Here is a 20,677-nt window from a genome sequence, read left to right as displayed (position 1 = left end):
GGAGTTGAGGTGGAGATTCGAGGTGAAAAACTTGAGGAGAAGAAACACTCCTGAAATTTTTTATTTTTTTTTTTAAATCAAGTCTTCCTGATGAATTGTGGTGATTTGAGGATAATGTTTTATGAATCCTGATGACACGTGGATGCCATGCTGGACAAAATTGACTTTATACATGCATGAAGTCTACTATAGTGGACACATGTCTAATCATAATTCACCACACATCTAAGAAATTCATATGGAAAATAATAAAATTTAAACAGCTATCCACTACAGTGGGCACCATGCATGAAAGGGTTAAAGGTTGTACCATTTGCAAGGAGGAACAAAGTTTTGAGGCGAAAAACTGTATCAGAAGAAAGGGCTTAAAAATTAAACAAAAAAAAAATAAGAAGAAAAATAATTATTTTAGGAGGCTGTTTTAAATCTAATGCATCATCATTAGAGTTTCCCTGGTAAGGTTTTTCGTCAGAGAAGTGATTGATAATAGATAATACTGTTCACATCGTGCAGTTTGCTCAAGTCTGTAAGAGAGCTGTAGGGTGTGGTGATTTTTATTCCAACAAAGCCTCTTTATTCTATTCATCATTCCATCATCCATCTATCCATCCATCCAACCACCCACCTGTTTATCCTGGGCATGGTTGTGAGGAGTTTCTTTATTGTAGTAATTAATTGGATAGTATTAACCCCTGTCTATGAAGTTCCTTGGTCTGATACTGTCCTGCAAATTCGGCCTTTCAATAAAATATAAAAACAGACCAGAAAGACAGTGAAGTCAGTAGACTCACTCTGTATTTACATTATTGCCTAGATACTGTAAATTGCACATTCATTTTGGTGAAAAAGAGAATGTGCTTCAGTTACAATACCCAGAAGCTATGAAAGTCAATCTCTAAAAACCTTTTAATGCCTGCCCAGAGTTTACAGTACATAGATCAGGTCCTAGAACAGTTAATATTTGCTCTGGGGTGGCATTCTGCATGTTTTTCACAAAGCTGTCATGACACATCATGCAGTCAGCAGCCTGCTTTTTATGAAAGAATGAGCAAATCTGCCAGTAGGAATGGGACAGTGCAGGCTTAGCTAGAGATTATAACCTATAACTGATCCCAAAAATACAGGATGCTGTTTTATTTATGGAACTATATTTTCATAGCTATAACTTCATGAAATATTCATATTGGAAAAACTATACATACATATGTTTTGAAGAATTAAATATGACATTTGTGAGTTACAACTGGGGTTAGGATATCTTCCTCTAAGTGTTCTCAGATATTACTCATACCAACACTGGATCATCCATCCATTTTTTGAAACTGTTGAATCTCAACTGGGGTTGTGGGGGGAACCAGAGCCTATCCTGGGAACAATGAGTGCTGGCAGGAACCATCCCTGGGCAGTCGCCAACACACCACAGGGTGCACACATGGGGCCAATTTCGACTCATCAATCAACTTATCCTGCATGCATTTTAACTGTGGGAGGAAACCATAGCCCCTGGCAAAAACCCACGTGAACATGGGGAGAGCGTGTGAACTCCACACAGAAAAGACCCAGGACCGAACCCAGGACCTTCATGCTGTGATGCAGCAGTGCTAACCACTGTGCCACCACGGCCAAAATGTCATTAGTATGAAAGTAATTAACCAGTGAAAATTTAGTAGTACCTTAATAGACTAGTTAGGCTGAATAACTAATTGGTTATTACAAAAAAGTGTCGGTGTGCTGAACTGAAAACCATTCATCCATCCATCCATCCATGCATTATTTACCGCTTGTCCGGGTCGGGTTGCGAGGGCAGCAGTCTAAGCAGGGAAACCCAGACTCCCCTCTCTCCGGCCACTTCTTCCAGCTCTTCTGGGGAAATCCTGAGGCATTCCCAGGCCAGCTGGGAGACATAGTCTCTCTAGCATGTCCTGGGTCTTCCCCGGCGCCTCCTCCCAATGGGACATGCCCAGAACATCTCACCAGGGAGATGTCCAGGAGTCATCCTCACCAGACGCCCGAGTCACCTCATCTAGGTCCTCTCAAGCAGCGGCTTTACTCTGAGTCTCTTCTGAATGTCCGAGCGTCTTACCTAATCTCCAGCAGCCACCCTGCAGAGGAAACCCAGTTTGGTCGCTTGTATTCACCACCTCATTCTTTCAGTCACTACTCAGCTCATGACCATAGGTTAAGAATGTAAGAACGTAGATGGACTGGTAAATCGAGAGCTTTGCCTTTTGGCTCAGCTCCTTCTTCACCATGACAGACCGATGCAGCACCCGCATCACTGCTGTTGCTGCACTGATCCACCTGTCAATCTCCCACTCCATCCTTCCCTCACTCATGAACAAGACCCTGAGATACTGAAACTCCTCCACTTGGGGAAGAACCTCCTCCCCGACCCAGAGAGAGCACTCCACCGAGGACTATGGTCTCGGATTTGGAGGTGCTGATTCTCATCCCAGTCGCTTCACACTCGGCTGCGAATTGCGCTCTCCAACATCCCTTCCAATGTTGGGGTACTGCCAGACTTCCATTTGGCACATAAGCGCAAACAACAGTCAAGACCCGTCCTCCCACCCAAAGGCAAAGGGAGGCTACCCTCTCATCCACCACAGTAAACCCCAATGTACAGGTGCCCAGCTCTGGGGCAATAAGTATGCCCACCTCTGCTCTGCGCCTCTACCCATGAGCAACTCCAGAGTGGAAGAGGGTCCAACGCCCCTCAAGGAGAGCCCAAGCCGTGCACCGAGGTGAGCCCAACTATATCTAGTCGGAACCTCATAACCTCACACACCAGCTCAGGCTCCTTCCCCACCAGAGAGATGACATTCCATGTTCCTAGAGCTAGCTTCTGCAGCCAAGGACCAGACCGCCAAGGTCCCCGCCTTCGGCCACCGCCCAACTCACACTGTACCCGACTGCTTTGGCCCCTCCTACAAGTGGTGAGCCCATTGGAGGGGGGACTCACGTGCCTTTTTCGGGCTGTGGCCATCCAGGCCCCATAGGTGCAGGCCTGGTCACCAGGTGCTCGCCATCGAAACCCACCCCCAGGCGTGACCTGCGTCTGCCTTTGTCTGGTTCCTCACCCAGGACTTGTTTGCCTTGGGTGACTCTACCAGGGGCATAAAACCCCGGACAACTTACAGTAGCTCCTTGGATCATTGGGATCACGATAAGGTGTCAGCTCCAGAAGAGGTGAACTGAAATCCATTGACAGCAATAGCTTGTCATGACTAGTGACATTCTTTTTAAAACAGCTATAAGTGTCCATGTCTGTTTATTAATTACTATGCACTATTTATATTTTACTCATTTATTTAGCACCCAGAACATACTGGTTCAAACAGACGGATACCAGAAACCTTCTTACAGCTGACTGTGCTTTTGGGTATCCTCATTTGATGAATAATTGGTTTCTTTATTTGAATCGGCTGCTATGTAGGTCCAGGGCATATGGTGAAATCCTCCACTGTGATTTCCGTCCTTTTTTTATTCATAAGCATTTTAATACATATATTCATGAGTATTTTTATCTTCCTTGTCTCCTGTGCTACTTAAGCAGTAAACTGGGAAAAGGGAAAGAGTTCCTTTCTCAATGCTGCATAAATGATGGATAAGAACAGCTGTGTTACTGCAGCAAGGTGGAGAAACAATGTGTATTTTCCATATTAACATTTTATTCTTAAATATCAGATGGTCCATGCTAATAAAGAACTATACAGTTTCAGGAAAGCTATAATGAGTTTTCTGCGTGTGCGTGTGAATGTGTGTGTGTGTGTGTGTGTGTGTGTGTGGTATACATACTAGTCAAAAGATTGTTCATACTTACCCATAGAAAGGTTTATTTATACTATATTCTATACTATATATATATATGTTGTGTCAAAGGTTTAGACTGGTTGTGTGTGTATGTGTGTATGTGGGGTCACTTACACATTTCCCACGGAATGGCCTTCATGTCTCAGAACAAGAATAGACTGATGAATTTCAGAAGAAGGTTGTTTTTGGCCATTTTCAGTCTTCATTCGGACCCATAACTGCTGATGCTCCAGATACCCATTTAGTCCAAAAAAGGCCAGTTTTATTGCTTCTTTAATCAGCACAGCAGTTTTCTGCTCTGCTAACATAATTTCAAAAGGGATTTCTAATGATCAAATTTGCCTTTTAAAATAATTAACTTTTGCAAACACAACGTGCTATTGTAACACAGGACTGATGTTTGCTGATAATGGGCCTCTGTACGCCAGTGTAGATATTACATTGCGCATTTACTGCATTCACAATGTTATTTCTGATTAACTTGATGTTTAATGGACAAAAAATTGCTTTTGTTTTGGAACCTTAAGTCAGAAATTCCTGTGTGACCCCAAACTTTTGAATTGTAGTATACACATACACAGGTCATTTTAATAAGTATACTGGTTCAACAGCCTGTTGAAGGAAATATGTAATGAACAGCATAAAATAATGCAAATACAGGTCAAGAACTTCAGTTATTGTTAATTTCAAACACCAGAATGGGGAGGAAAGGTGATTTTGTGATTTTGAATGGTTGCTCCTGCCAGACAGACTGGTATGAGTAGGCCTATTTCAGAAACTGCTGATCTACTGGGATTTTCACGCACAACCATTTCTAGGGTTTACAGGGACTGGCCCGAAAAAGAAAAAACATCCAGTGAGCAGAAGTTCTCTGGGCGAAAATGCATTTTTGATGAGTGAAGTCAGAGAAGAATGGCCAGATTGGTTAAAGCTGATAGAAAGGCAACAGTAACTCAAATAACCACTCATTACAACAAGGCATGCTGCAGAGCAGTTCTGAATGCACAACACGTCACATCAAGGTTCAAGGTTACTTCATTGTCATCAGCAGCTTCATACATGTGCAAAGAGTGATGAAACAACGTTTCTCCATGGCCCCGGTGCAACATATAATAACACATACTACAATTAACATCATGGTAACAGGGCGTGCAAGGTGCAAACAGGCAGTAAATAAATAGTGCAGAGATAATAAATAGTGCAGAGGCGTTAACTTTGTATGATTTGTGCAGTTGCACAAGGCAGTTGGCAAGATTTATCCCAACATAAGACACTACAAAGTGCAGTAACAGAATCAAAAAACAATACAATACAAACAATGTATTTTGAGGAAGCTACTCAGGAAGTTGATGATAAGAAGGCCTATGATGTCATTTACTTAGATTTCCAAAAGGCTTTTGATGTTGTCCCCCACAAGAGGCTCCTACTTAAACTCAAAGTGACAGGTATTTTAGGTGCTGTAGCGACCTGGATTGATAACTGGTTAACAGATAGGAAACAGCGAGTAGTTATAAGAGGCACAATGTCACAGTGGGCCTGCGTTCATAGTGGGGTACCGCAGGGTTCGATTTTAGGACCACTATTGTTCCTAATTTACATAAATGATATGGATACCAATATATACAGTAAACTGGTGAAATTAGCAGATGACACCAAGGTGGGTGGTGTAGCAGATACTGAATTAGCGGCTCAGCAGCTACAGCGGGATCTTGATTTAATTAGTGACTGGGCCGATACCTGGCAGATGAAATTTAACGTCGATAAATGTAAGGTACTCCATCTAGGGAGCAGAAATATAAAGTACAGGTATTTCATGGGTGTCACTGAAATAAAGGTAGCTGATCATGAGAAAGACCTTGGTGTGTATGTTGATGCTTCCATGTCCCATTCTTGCCAGTGTGGGGAAGCAATAAAAAAGGCCAATAGGATGTTGGGGTATATCTCCAGGTGTGTGGAGTCAAGGGAGGTAATGCTAAGATTATACAATTCCTTGGTGAGACCTCACCTAGAATATTGTGTGCAGGTTTGGTCACCATATCTTAAAAAGGACAATGTGGCCTTAGAAAAGGTGCAGCGTAGGGCCACAAAAATGATTCCTGGTCTTAGAGGAATGTCATACGAGGAACAGTTACTTGAGCTAAATCTGTTCAGTCTCAAGCAAAGGAGACTGAGGGGGGACATGATCCAGGTATATAAGATTCTAATAGGTTTGGATGCTGTTCAACCAAATAGTTACTTCAGCATTAGTTTAAATACACAAACTCGTGGCCATAGGTGGAAATTAGCGGGAGAACATTTCAAGCTGGATTTAAGGAAGCACTTCTTTACACAGCGCGTAGTCAGAGTATGGAATAGCCTTCCTGATAATGTAGTGCAAGCTGAATCCTTGGGTTCCTTTAAATCAGAGCTAGATAAGATTTTAACGACTCTGAGCTATTAGTTTAGTTCTCCCCAAGCGAGCTTGATGGGCCGAATGGCCTCCTCTCATTTGTATAGTTCTTATGTTCTTATGTTCTTAATAATAGACAGGACGATAAATAGACAGCACACAATTCCAATTTGTAACAGCGGAGGGACATAAACCATAATGGCTGGTATTGCACATGAAATGGATGCATAATGCAACAGTAACAGCGGACAGTAAGTAAAGTGTAGTTGCGGTTTAGAGGTAGTTTTTGTATGTGCAGTTTATTGGTATTTAAAGAGAGACAGTCCGGTAGTAGCGGAGATACCGTTTTCCGGACGCTACAGTAAGAGATAAGAGTCCGTGGTGTGAGTGGGAAGGGCCCTTTACAATGAATCCTAATTTCTCCTGCTATATGCAGAAGATAGGATTAGAAGTTCACAACATGAAGATGCAGCCAACAAATCTGATGCTATCCTGTCAGTGTGGACCAAAGTCTCTGAGAAATGTTTCAAGCACCATGTTGAATCTATGCTGCCAAGAATTAAGGAAGTTCTGAAAGGAAAATGGGTTCCAATCTGGTACTAGCAAGGGAACCTAATAACGTGGCTAGTTAGGGTGTGTGTGTCGGGGAGGGGGGTATGGGTATGTATCTATTACATTGTGCGGACCAAATGTCCCATAATGTGAATAAAACCTCTTAATTTGACATTATAGGGACAATTTTTCGGTCCTCACAGGCGGAAACTCAATTTTATAATAATCTCTGACTGCAATCAAAAAACGAAAAATGCCAAAAGTCTTTAGTGTATTTAGTCTGGCTAATTATACTTACAGGTATGGATGGTATATAACACACATACACACATTTTTTATATGACCTGTTCACCAATAAAAATAAAAAAATCACCACTGACAGAAGATTGAACCCTAACTGTAAATTAGCCAAACTTTTACCTTGCCATAGCACACAAGCACATTGGCGCACAAGTTAAAATACAATCATCAGATCTTTTTCGTAGTCTTTTTGAATAGAGACAGGCATTGACATCTCCTCAAATGACTGTCCTTCACAAACCTTTCTGGTTTTCTTGATTTTTTTCATGTACGTGCACAGCATTTTGTGTCTCAGGAACAAATATTCAAAACCCTAAAGATTTCCTTGCAGACGTCATGCTGTTGTACAGTAACACTGAGCCCGGCAGTAGGGCAGTTGATATGCCAGTCACTGCGACTGTTGATTGAAAACCATTTGGGTATATGTGTGGGTAATTACCTGTGACAGATACCTATTCAGCTCTTCCCTGCACGACAGATTGAAGTGTTTTGACCTCAGCCATTATCCGTATGTTTTTGTTAAAAGAAAAGCCATTTGTACAATTTTTGCACTGACAGGCATGTCATGTGTTAGCACAAAAAAACCCACTGAAATATAAGTTGTCCTGTTTTGTATTATATTTTATATTTTCCATTTGTGTCAACCTGACATTTTACTGCTTCCAATGAAATTCACATTTCTAACAATGCATTATCTAATAATGCCACACTAAACAATAACTCGACAAAATCTAACAAATTTCCATCACATAATGCAGCTTTATTAAAAAATTCTTTGTCACACACCATGGACCAATGCATTATATAATAACACTGCATTTTATAATAATTTGACAAAATGTAACAAATTGAAAATTAATTTCACTTTAGAGATCAAGAAAATACTACCTCATCTCATCGCAAACTGAGTAGTAATAACAAATTCATAACAAATAATTACATAGTATTAAGTAATAATGTTGATAATAACAAATGGTTTCAGTCTATAACTCCATGAAGAATAAATGCTGTTCAAAGCATTTATGTTGCTTAATGTAAATAAAACAATGAATTAAGTTATGGCTTGCTTAACATACTAGTATTTGCACAGAGACAGTCAGCAGTATGGAGTTCCTGAGAGTACACATGGCAGACAAGTTCTCCTGGAACCTGCATCCAACTCCACTTCCTACAGAGGCTGAAGAAGGGCAGCCTCCCCGCTCCTATTCCCACCTCATTCTACTGAGGAACATTCAAGAGCGTTCAATGCTGCTGCATTACTGGAACTGCAACATTGTTGACCGCAAGTCCCTGCACTGGACAGTGAGGACAGCAAAGAGGATCATCGGGGCTCCTGTCCCACCCACCACTGAACTAATATTAAGATTAATAACACCTTTATTGATCATGGGGGAAAATCTGTACAGGAAACATGTCATCCCCTGTGCATGCAGCATGATGGCAGATCCCTCCCATACATCCCTCGGACTGTGCACCCTCGTCGTCTGGGAGAAAGTTCCGGATCATCCAAACCATCTCTCCCAGACACTGCAACAACTTCTTTCACCCAGCCTGGCAGTATCCTCAACACCCTGCTTCTCCCCAAGGACCAGCACTGCCCCCATTAGTCAACCCCCCCCCCCCCCCAACAACAAAGACTGCCACTACCCTCAGCAGACCCCCCCAACTACCCTATACTGCCATTTATTGTCCATTTATTTTTTCTTTTATTTATTAGATTTGCACATTATATTTATATTTTATTTACAGTATATTGCATTGTATTGTTATTATGATGTGGGATGATCTATTGTATTTGTATGTATGTGCAGGACCATAGTACACAGATGTATTGACAATAAATAACTTGATTAACTTGAGTCTTGAATCATGAAGATGGCAAGAATACAAGATGTTTTCTGTAGGAATAAAAATAAGCAAACCAAAAACATTTACATAATAGACATTTTCAGGAAGAAAGATTTTTTTCGTGAACATCATTTAAAATTATATGAATTTCTGTAAGCTCTTTATGTGCTACTCTTGCATTTAATATTGTCTGTAGTCTGTAATATTGCTGTTCTTGCTTCTATGTTGTCCAGTGAACATAGAATTAAGATACATACTGGCATTTGTTCCATCTTTTCACTCTCATGCTCTGCAGCAGAGCAATTATTTCACTAAATATTTTATTGGAATGCATAATAGCACAATAAATTCCTAGCAACCATCTAGTCTTGGCATCCATTTACGAATGTTTGCACAGGCATTTATTCTCTTTAATGGAATAACATTTGAATTCAGAATGTAGCATAACAATGAAATTAACTATACGATTAAGTTCCCATATGATCCATGTAATTACTGTTTCTATGACTTTAAATTGTTGCCTTGTTGCTATCCTGAGTATTTGCACAGTAATCAAACAGAACGTTTAATGATATATACTATGTGTATATACAATGAGTTACACATGTTCTTGCTATTACTGATAAAACTTCCCACGATCAATAGGATTTGCAGCAGTGTATTTATTTATTAAGCTTATTAGTACTTTTTATCTATATTATTACAACTAACAATAAAAAATCATGAATATATTACATTTAGCACACCATTAAGACTTGAGCAGATTTTTGCAGTTTTAGCAGTTAAAGCATCTTTTTGTTTTACAAGTGCAACATATTTTTCTTCCATGTTAATTGCTTTAGTGGAGGGGATATGTGTATTACCGATTTAGTGTCTGGCCTGTCAAACTGCCAGATTTATCTTGTAGGATAAAATACTTTGAAGTTTGTATTTATCTATTGGAGCAGCAGGGTATTGCTCTGTTTTAACAGCAGGAAAAGCGAATCTGTGGTCCCTCCCAGCTAATATACTTTTTTCACTGGGCAATAAACCGTTATCATTGTCTGATAGGTTCACAATGTAGTCTTGGGTTGCATTTCCACAAAAGCATGTCAGTACACAGCTGCCTGTGCAGGTCCCCTTTGAACTACGGGTTTGAGGCAGTAGCCAGTTAATCTACAATCCTTCAAATCCAGAAAGCACAGCATGCACACTGCATGTCTACTTTCGCTGTCACGTAAGGCAGATGTTTTCTCTGTTCTCTGTGCACCCCACTGAAGACAGCAGCTGTATAGAGACAGAAATGATACTGTACTCTTTCTATGACATGCCACTGATGTGATGGTTTAGACAAGCCAGTGTGGATTGATGCCAAAGAAGACAATTGCAGAACATCCATCCAATTATTATTTTAAAAAAAGGTTTATTATTATTTGTTCAAATAATGTGTGCGACAAGATGCTTCCTTGTGTATTTCCTGCAGACTGGGTAATTCAACACAGGACAAACAGGTGAAATTCTGGAGTAGTAGCATGTAGCTGTTGTTTTTAATGCAGGTACAGCTTTCCTACTAATTTCCATTGTGTTTTGCAATGGATTTTTTATCACATTGCCAGCAAAGATGGAGGTAGGAGATGGGCAAACAAATGGGGTCTATTCAGAACTGATAAGGCAAGTTAGAGCACAGTTAGAGCAAACACTAGTGAATAGTACAGGAGCACACACTGGGACAATGCTAATTACCAGACTGGGGAGCATAGGACTGGGAGGCATTCATATACGCCATTAATGAGGGAGCAGACGAGGGGTAGCTGGAGTGAGTTACATGAGGGCTGAAAAAGGAGGGAAGACAAATTAGTAATGGGTGTGGCTCGTTAGAGAACAAGGGGGCAGGAATGCAGGGCATGACAACTTTTAATAGAAAAAATGATATAGCCCATGCTATGATAAAATAAACATTAAAAGATGATTAAAAGTAGGAGAAACTGTTGAGGAATCCGATAGCAAAGGGGAAGAAATTGTTCTTTGAAATGTGTTGCTTTGGTGGTTAGTGATCTAAATTGTCTTCCAGAGGGAAACAGCTGATATAGATCATGTGCAGGATGTGAGGGTAACACATCCTGGTATTAATAAAGATACAGACACCAGCAATGACAACGCCAGCAACAATAAAGGCATATAAAAGGGGAAATAAGTGCAACACTTGAGGGCAAACAGGGCAAGGCATTGTCAATTAAGACACCATAGGGAAACAATATACTATGGAACAGTACCCCCCTCCTGAGGAATGGCAGCTGACACAGAACACCACCACCTCCCCATTCAGGTGGTCAGACCTTTCATGCCTGGAGTCTGCTTAGGGTTACTGGATTACCAGCCTGTGGATACCTCAGGATGGGACAAAAACAAACTAGCAACAAGACTAGAGAGAGGAGTGCACTGGTGACTGGCATCATGTACTGGTACTGAGACTGGACTAGACACTAGACCTGACTGGACACCGGATTGCGGACTGGCAACTGGGGATAGGACTGAACAGGGCTGACAGCTAAACTACACTAGAGACAAGACAAGAAGCGAGGAGACACAACTGTACCTCGGACTAGGGACAGGTAGACTCAGGATTTTACTGTCTGGCAGACAAACCTCTCCAGGTGGTCAAACTTCAGTTGGTGTCCACCTTGGCTCTAGATTCCCAAAAATGACAAGAGACAGGTCTGGACTGGAGGCAGGTCTCTGCTGCCTGGCAGGCACACCTCTCAAGGTAGCATGAACCGGTCAGAACCTGGATTACCGGACTGCAAAGGGAGGCCTGAAACACAGGGACTCAAGACAACACATGATTATGGATGACATAGGACTGTTGGGGGCATAGGGCTATAGTACCAGTTATAAGAGGGCTTAGGATGTAGGTAACATAGGGCTGGAGTCAAGACCACAGGAACGGGGCTCACTGCATTACATGATGCGAGTCGAGCATTCTGTCACAAACCGCCAGGCATGGGTAAAGTAAGAATGGGGTGCAGGTATGAGTACATGGGGTTTGATGAACATGGCAAGGAACAGATAGATACAGACAGATACAAGGAGTGGATCCATGAGCCTGACCAGATTAAGGTAATAATAAAGACACAGAAAATACTCAACTGGGGAGCCAGAACTCAAACATGTTAAGGGGAAGATAGGTGCAACATATGAGGGGAATCGGGGCAGGCAATTGTCAATTAAGATACCATATGGAAACACAATAGAATAGGTAGGCCAGACAACTATACAGCTGCTTGCTCAAAATATTGTTAATGGTGACTTCAGTTCAAAGTACCTTTCTCCAGTTGCTGGCAGCCCATTTCCTATAATCCTTGCATCACTGAGTTTGCAGGCAGTAGAAGCGAAAGAGCCCAGCATGAAAACATCCTGTGAAGTTTCCTCTGGTTCACCTTTGATGATGCTTAATGCTGATGCCCATTGTTGAAGTCCGTCTCTTTTGTGGGCCTTGCGGACCTTTTAATATTTGCCTCAAACCACAGTTTTCCTTTCATCCAGTTTATATGCAGTGTATATTTCTGAGCCTTTAAATCAAAAGCTTACAAAAATATACACTATCAACTACAGAAAGAACTGTCTTTTATTTCTGGCAATGCCAACTCCAACTAACCTCAAACTCAAAATGTACATTTTTAACTTGTAGCAAGGCTTTGTTTGAAATGTATTGCCGTTTTTTCTTAGAAATGCTGCATACCTAGGGTTCAGGGTGCTGTACTACCAGGTACTGCCAGTGAGTGGCACAGTGAACACCCAGCACTGGTCTATGTGGTCAATATTAGGGCTAAGCTTTTATCTCCTTATTGTTTTATTATTAATATCCTACCAAGGTACTTAATGTCACCAGATGCGTGACACCACCCTCATCCCCATTTTACCAAACTGTAGGGGTAAAGACCTAAATGACCATGTGTCGAATTTAGAGATGGGTCATGTATAATTGGTGATTTTAATATTACTGGCTTATGTTTCATTCTCACTTGTTTGTTCATAGTACAGATTCCCTCATTGCAAAGGTTTATGAGCTCAAATGTTGGGAAACTTCCATAAGAGATAAATGCAGAAAACTAGCTTCAGTCAGGTTTTAAATATGTTCCTGTTTTATTGTGGGCTTTAAGTAAAAAAAACATTATGATTTGTGAAAGCAACAGTGTCTTTATATGCTACATCTGCACTTGTCTTCCCAGGAGCATCACTAAAGATTTTGGGCCCCCCAGTCCAGACCAATCCAGTTATTTTCCAAATTTTTTTAGCTCCCCTGTTACTCCGGGGCACTTGGAATCGTGTTAACTGCCTCCCCCCCACCTTACAGCACCTCCGTATCTTCCTCACTTTAGTTCATCTTCATGTTTCTCACTGTGAAACCTCTGCTTCCCAGGTGAAAGGCAATTCAGAGGGTGTCAGAATTAAATTTTACTTTCTTAGGAATGGGATCTGCATAGTAGGCCAGACAAAGACTTTGATCCTCAGTGGCATACTGGGCATACTCTCTGTTTGTTAAGCGTTTGTGTTTTTGCGCATTGATACGGAGGACTAAAGGGACCATGATTAGAAATAAACAAACAAAAAACAAACAAATGCTCTTTCATCAAATAAATAAATAAAGCAATAAATCCATTAAAATATATGATTTAATTTAGCAAAGCAGACTCCTAAATGAACACACATAAATGCACAAGTATTTTATATTTTATAAATTATTGAATAATTTCTTTATTTTCATTCTTTTTCTTCTCCCTTCATTTAGTTCTCCATTTATTTAATTCTGTGTTTCATTTCTCAGTGCTAATTGGGGCACAGCTCCTTCACATTTATACAATAGCAATCACACCCAAACAGGGAAAAGGAAGGAAGGGGAGAGAACACCAGATAGAAATATGATAAGAAAGTCCAGTCTAAGGAAGGAAACCGAGCAACTAGATGAAATGTGATTGTAAGTATGACAGCAATGGTTTAGGTAAAGAGTATTTGTGTTTACAGCAATCATCAATTCCAGATCACACTGGCTGAGGCCATGAGTTTCATGATCTGCAGAGCAAAGAGGCAAGTGTTTGGCTGAACAAAGTGGGGTTTGAAACCAAACTGGAGAAAACTGAACAGGGGCTGGAAAACAAATGAGACCACGGAGGGCAGCAATGGTAGGACTTGTACAGGGAAGAACACGGGCCCATAGTGTCTTCAGTTCATGTCTCCAATTCACCGTCCAGAAGAGGCCATGTCCATCCCTCCAGTCTTAGGCTCAAAAGAAGATGCGTCTCAAGCGCTTGTTTCCCCAGCCACTGCCTCTCCGCCGCCAGCATCTAACTCATCTGCTGAAGCTCCACCACTCATCAATGCCCATCTCGTCAGCAGCTGCCTCGCTGGGTGAGTCACCCGGAGGATGTCCTGCTGGAGGATCTGGAGTGGGATCCTGCTTGGGTCCCCCATCTCCTGGGTCCCTGGTTAGCTGGCGACCCCAGGAACAGCAAGGAGGAGTGATTGGGACAGCTCTCCATAGTCTGGAGAGACTGCTGGGGACGCAGATTCCGTTCCCGCCAGCCAGATTGCTCAAGCTCACCCATGTCCACCAATCCCTCTGAAAATACTAAGTTGCCACTATCTCCACTATCTTCACGTCTTGGTGTCTGTTGTTCCATTTTTCTGTCATGAGGGGTGTTCCACAAAGCAGAATTTCTGAGTTAGCTGGATTCCTATTGGACAATCATAACTTCTAGCTTAAGTTAACCCAGCTAACTGAGATCCTGCTTTGTGGAACACCCCATTGCTTCCTCTTCTGGGTCTGGTTGTCTACTGTCTACATGTTAATGTCATGTATCTTGTTTTATCGTTTCCCTAGTCTTGCGTGGCTGGTCCAGTCTCGTGCCTCGTTTCCCTGGTTCTGTATGTTCTGGCGATACCTCCCATGCCTGTGCACATGTTGCGGGCGATGTGGGGGTGGGGGGATGAGTGGTTGAGTTATGGCATTTACTTACTTTACATGAGTAATTCCTATTGTGACAAAAACAGATCATGCATAATTCATGATGTTAGTCATTTATAGATTTTGCAGCTGAGGATAAAGATCATAGCCTGAAAGTGCTTTTATAGTGAAGGTAGTTTTATCATTTGACCCAGACTATTGTATAGAGATGTGAAGTCTTGCCATTTTCTTTCCAGGAGTGTAGTGTACACTTAGGTAGTGTAGGTATAATGCTTTCTCTCTGATGTGCTTTGTTACGTAAAAGCTAACATTCTGAACTTTAAATGGCCGTATGCCGTAATTCTTATTGCCATCCATTCTGAAGTCATGTGGCAATTTTATCCGTTGGTGGAAAGATCAATTTTAGATTGGTTGTAGCAAGCACATATTGTATGAATAAGAGAGGCAAAATGAGGCTACAAATGTGAGACTGATGGAGCATATTACCTTTGAATGTGACCAATGAAGGATTTATGCTGTTATGTTTTTTGTTACGGAGTTTTAATTTTAGATAAAACTGACCTGTTTGGTTTGTCATTTTAAAGAGCTATTCAGTTTAATAATTCGGTAAAATTCCGAGATTTTCATATTGTGTGTACAGTATACTCTACTGAGAAGTATAGAATAAACCAGCGAATCAATGCATGTATTTAAAGGTCAAAAAGCTAATTTAGTTTCCTCCAGCAGAACTAGTACACACATTTTTGAACTTAGACACTTGCCTATTTCTCCATGAATATAAATGATACACAGATATGAGGTGATGTCAAAAAAAGCCTAAAAATGCCTTTTTATCTGACTGGAAGAGAGCTGGCAGAACTGAGCACCTTCACAGGATGTCAGCTGACGAGCGAAATGTCAGATTTGGTCGATGGAGCCATTGAAGTTTCATTGAATGTGGCTGTTGCTCGGCTCTCCATTATAATTAGTACCTCACAAAAATCAAAGACTCAAAAAGGGAGGTTCCAAGGCTGAACATCATCATCTTGAGCATCCAAAAAAGTCAACCAGCACCAGCTGACAGGGCGAGAACACACCTCCTTTAACACAGGGAATAAATCCTTTCTGGCGGTAGTCACTAGAGACTTCATTGTTGAAGGTAGAGCTGGCTCAATGATGTTTGCATGCAAAAGACAAATTAAAAAGAAATGAAAGTTAGAGTCTGAATTTTTCCTGACTATAAATCAGTAATAGTTTATCCATTTGGCACATCAGAACATTTACAGCAACTTTCAAATTTCTAATAATGCGAAAATCTGGAGGAACAATTAGCCTTTTGATAAATATATGAAAAGGAGAACTCTGCACTAGAATTCCTAGAAAAACGAGTCTCTCCTTGCAAGGAGCCCCCTCCCAACTCCCCAGACAAGCTGCCACCTGCTCTTAAGCACCAATTAGCACCTTTTGTTTTGCAAATGAATCACAGTCACAGTAAAAGTCATCCCTCAGCCAGAAGTCACATTTTCAACTCAAGTCTCATTCTGACGAGTTTATCTAATAGTGCAGTCTAAAGGTCAGTTCATACTTCACTTTTCTGTGAGCCCTTTCGGTCGTGGCTGGGGGGATCTGACGTAAATGCCGTCATCTGGGGTTGGCTGCAAACGGTTGTGGTCGCTGTGTGTGTAGCCCAGATTTTTATGTTTAGCGGAAACCTTGCGCATCTTTGCACAACAACCATGCATGTTCAAGATAATAATTAGACAATTGATTAGATAGTTCCAGTAGGTGGCAGCGCTGACTTTTCAACGACAAAAGAGTAGAGGAAGAATAATTATTGTTGTTGTTGTAGTAGATATGGCTGGCAACTCTATGTGGAGGATCAGACGTATCCGCATTTCATAGTGTCCATACATTATAGTTATACAGTATTTTAAAAAGCAGCACTATTCTGGCAAATCAGGTGGGGTTTGGAGTCCTGGCTGATTTTATCGTAAGGATTTCAAAATACTGTGGTATGCCATATTACAGTAATACTGCCCAAGCCTTGACTAATAACTTAAAAACTGTTCATAAAAGTTTACCTCTTTCACTACACTGTTTGTTTTTGTATTTGCTGCGATACATATTCATTCTCGTGATCTGCTGGAATATCACTGCTGTATTCATGCACTGACCGCAGCCATCCGCAGCCAAATGTAATATGAACACAAGCTGCCATGTAGAGGACCATCCCTAGGCTGAAAGCGCATGAAAGCACATGTGGAAAAGTGAAATATGAACTAGGCTTAAAGAATCATATAATAAATGTGTTGATATAATTTGAAATGCAGTGGAACCCCTGATTTAGTTACTGCGGGTTCATCCATCCATCCATTTTCCAAACCGCTTAACCTACTGGGTCGCGGGGGTCCGGAGTCTATCCCAGAAGCAATGGGCACGAGGCAAGGAACAACCCAGGATGGGGGGCCAACCCATCACAGGGCACACTCACACACCATTCACACACACACCTATGGGCAATTTAGCAACTCCAATTAGCCTCAGCATGTTTTTGGACTGTGGGGGAAAACCAGAGAACCCAGAGGAAACCCCACGACGACATGGGGAGAACATGCAAACTCCGCACACATGTGACCCAGGCGGAGACTCGAACCCAGGCCCCAGAGGTGTGAGGCAACAGTGTTAACCACTGCACCACCATGCTACTGTGGGTTCAGTTATCTGAAAATATTTGATATAATAAACACATTCATTTCATCTGTGTTCTACGTCTACAGCTATCTTTGTAACTTTATGATGAAATAACAAATGTTAGGTTTTGAAGAAAATGCTAAAAGAGAAAGCGTTTATACATCATAAGGAAATATAGTTAACTTGAGGTGTAAAATGTGTAATCAAAATATCAGAGTATGGGGACCTGGGTGTGGACTCCCCTCTCTCTGGGGCGGAGGTCACTGAGGTGGTTAAAAAGCTCCTCAATGGCTGGGCCCCAGGGGTGGGCGAGATCCGCCCAGAGTTCCTTGAGGCTCTGGATGCTGTGGGGCTGTCCTGGTTGACACACATCTGCAGCATCGCATGAACATCGGGGGCAGTGCCTCTTTACTGGCAGACCGGGGTGGTGGTCCCTCTCTTTAAGAAGGGGAACCGGAGGGTGTGCTTCAACTATAGGGGGATCACACTCCTCAGCCTCCTCAGGTCTATTTGGGGGTTCTGGAGAGGAGGGTCCGTCGGATTGTTGAACCTCGGATTCAGGAGAAGCAGTGTGGTTTTCACCCTGGCCGTGGAACTGTGGACCAGCTCTATACTCTCCGCAGGGTTTTGGAGGGTTCATGGAAGTTTGCCCAATCAGTCTACATATGTTTTGTGGACTTGGAGAAGGCATTCGACTGGGTGCCTCGGGGAGTCCTGTGGGGGGTGCTCTGGGAGTATGGGGTGCCGGGCTTCCTTTTAAGGGCTGTTTGGTCTCTGTATGACCGCATGGTCAGCAATAAGTTGGACTCGTTTCGAGTGAGGGTTGGACTCCGCCAGGGCTGGCCTTTGTCACCGATTCTGTTCATAATTTTTATGGACAGAATTTCTAGGCGCAGCCAGGGCGTTGAGGGTGTCCGGTTTGTTGACCTCAGGATAAGGTCTCTGCTTTTTGCAAATGATGTGGTTCTGTTGGCCTCATCGGACCGTGACCTTCAGCTTTCACTGGAGCAGTTCGCAGCCGAGTGTGAAGCGGCTGAGATGAGAATCAGCACCTCCAAATTCGAGACCATGGTCCTCAGCTGGAAAAGGGTGGAATGCTCTCTCCGGGTTGGGGATGGGGTCCTCCCCCAAGTGGAGGAGTTTAAGTATCTTGGGGTCTTGTTCGCGAGTGAGGGAAGGATGGAGCGGGAGATCGACAGGCAGATCGGACCGATGCGGGCGATGCATTGGTCTGTCACGGTGAAGAAAGAGCTGAGTCAAAAGGCAAAGCTCTCGATTTACCAGTCGATCTACGTTCCTGTGAAGACCCAGGACACGCTGGAGGTACTATGTCTCTCGGCTGGCCTGGGAACGCCTCGGGATTCCCCTGGAGGAGCTGGATGAAGTGGTCGGGGAGAGGGAAGTCTGGGTTTCCCTGCTGAGACTGCTGCCCCCGTGCCGGACCTCGGATCAAGCAGGAGATAATGGATGGATGGATGGGATGGCTTTGAGACGTCACAGTGCATTTTACAAATGAACAATTCACTTGCTTCCTGGGAAAAAGATTGCTCTGCTATGGGTATATTAGCCCAAGACCTGCTGTGGATAGTCGAAATTGCAGATAACAGTGACCTATACACAGACCTCACATATGGTGAAACTTAATTGATAAATTATGCACAGTATGACATTAATGAAAAAGTACTTTATACATTATTATACAGTACTGTACTCTCTCGAATTAAAGGGATTCTGATGATTTAGCCTCATTCTCAAGAGATGAAAAAATATCATGTATCAATGATAGTGGAAATATGAAAATCATGCTTTTTATACACCTCAAAGCATAAAGGACCAATGAAAAAACATACAGCTACATATTTACATTTTTTTGGACCGATATATACTGCAAATAACTGAAACACTTAAAAAAAAGAATTGGATCCATTCTACTTATGTCAAAAAAGCGTTTATAAAGTTACACCCTTTTGAGCATTTCCCTCCCCTCATCAGACCGGTCACATCCACTGCAGAACTAGTTACACTGGTAACGGGGCCCACAGTGGGCTGCCTGCAGTGGCTACACATGGGGCCCAAAGAGGCATGGATGCTGGGTACTACAAGCCCTATCTTTCTAGAGTTCACCTATGACAATGCCCATGGGTAACAGAATGTTTGATTTAGAAAAGACCATAGAGTTGACCCGTTTTAACCAGCAGCTAATCAGGTCCTATGTTGGGACAGTGTCAATTGGGACTTCCTAATCTTGCTCATTTGACTTCCTCTGCCGCCCCCTGGAGGAAGGGCTCCCCCTTTGAGTCTGGTTCCTCCCAAGGTTTCTTCCTTTCCTTGCCACTGTTTCCACTGGCTTGCTCATTGGGGGCTTTGGGCGGGATGCTATAAAGCACTTTGAGGCAATGTAATGTTGTGAAAAATTGAATGTTAACATAGCTGGCTCTAACACTGAGATGTTACTGAAGGACCTGGTTATCTGTATCAGGTGTTTTAATTTAGAGTTGCACCTAAGCCCTGCAAGGTGGTAGATCTCCAAAAACATGAATGAGCAGCCCTGCCCTAGAGCATCACTAATCCTAAAATGAGGTTATAACTATCCTATGCTGTTGACACAGGGTTTTCTGATGTAAACCCTCACTGAAGTCCCAAAGGACAAAAATGCTGTGGACGCACATGGTCTTACCCACAGGGGGGTGTGTGGGACTAGTGTGGGTTTGCCCTGCTCAAACTGGCCCACAGTAAACCCACACCTTCCCGTTTTGGGCCCACATGCAGGCAGTGGATCCGCACTGTAGCCACGATGCATATGCCACACAGCTGGTGTTCCCAGGGCTAAGTCAATGGGAGAATAAGCTTACAAGCATGGGAGAATCAAGCCCAATGTTATTTCCCAGGGACAAATATAGATGGGGTAGCAGAAAAAGACAAGAAGCCTAATGGACTAGCACTGGAATAATTACCTGGAATAATTACGACCATTGCCATGACAACAAACTGAACAAAGTAAGATGAGGGGTTTTACTGTGAACCAGAGTCCTGCTTGGCATTTGAGGAATGAATGGGAGTAGGATGGGATTAATAAAGGAAACTCTCCATTAAATGAAAGTAATACAAAAAAATCTTTTGTTAAAAATGGCAATGACACTGAATATTTTAAGTAACTTCTTGTA

The sequence above is a fragment of the Brienomyrus brachyistius genome, unplaced genomic scaffold (assembly GCF_023856365.1).
Source record: "Brienomyrus brachyistius isolate T26 unplaced genomic scaffold, BBRACH_0.4 scaffold49, whole genome shotgun sequence".
Taxonomy (NCBI): Eukaryota; Metazoa; Chordata; class Actinopteri; order Osteoglossiformes; family Mormyridae; genus Brienomyrus; species Brienomyrus brachyistius.
This window is presented reverse-complemented; position numbering follows the sequence as displayed.